Raw genomic sequence first — 379 nt, 5'->3', positions numbered from 1 at the left:
CGTAAAGACAGGAAACCCTCTCGCACGGCATGGAAACACGGACTCTACGTATTCCAGATAAACAAACATACAGTGCGTAGAGACTCAGGAACCCTATTTACCAATCAACCCTCATACATTTCGCCCTAAGGCCGTGCACCGAGCGCCCCCTGCAAAGGAGTAGAGCTTGATGACCCCGGTCCAGAAACTGGTATAGATTCGCATAATCAGCGAACGGTACTCTGCACAAACCCGACAACTTCCTGGACGCAAGGGCGGTGAGTGTCGCCTCGGGATGGGCTGTCGGGCGTCGGGCTGTCGGGCGGTTGGGGCGGTCGGGCGGTAGGGGTGGGGGGTCTGGGTGCCGGACTTTCCTAATGAGGTTTCTGAATATCATTTT

The 379-nt window shown here is 55.7% G+C and overlaps 1 protein-coding gene across 1 annotated transcript in view; it reads right to left on the bottom strand.

Moving 5' to 3' along the window:
* LOC119585998 overlaps positions 1-379 on the bottom strand; it is a 20,258-nt gene that overhangs the window by 3,118 nt on the left and 16,761 nt on the right. The gene's annotated exons all lie outside the window — the stretch shown is intronic.

Source organism: Penaeus monodon, chromosome 20 (assembly GCF_015228065.2).
Source record: "Penaeus monodon isolate SGIC_2016 chromosome 20, NSTDA_Pmon_1, whole genome shotgun sequence".
NCBI lineage: Eukaryota > Metazoa > Arthropoda > Malacostraca > Decapoda > Penaeidae > Penaeus > Penaeus monodon.
This window is presented reverse-complemented; position numbering and strand designations above follow the sequence as displayed.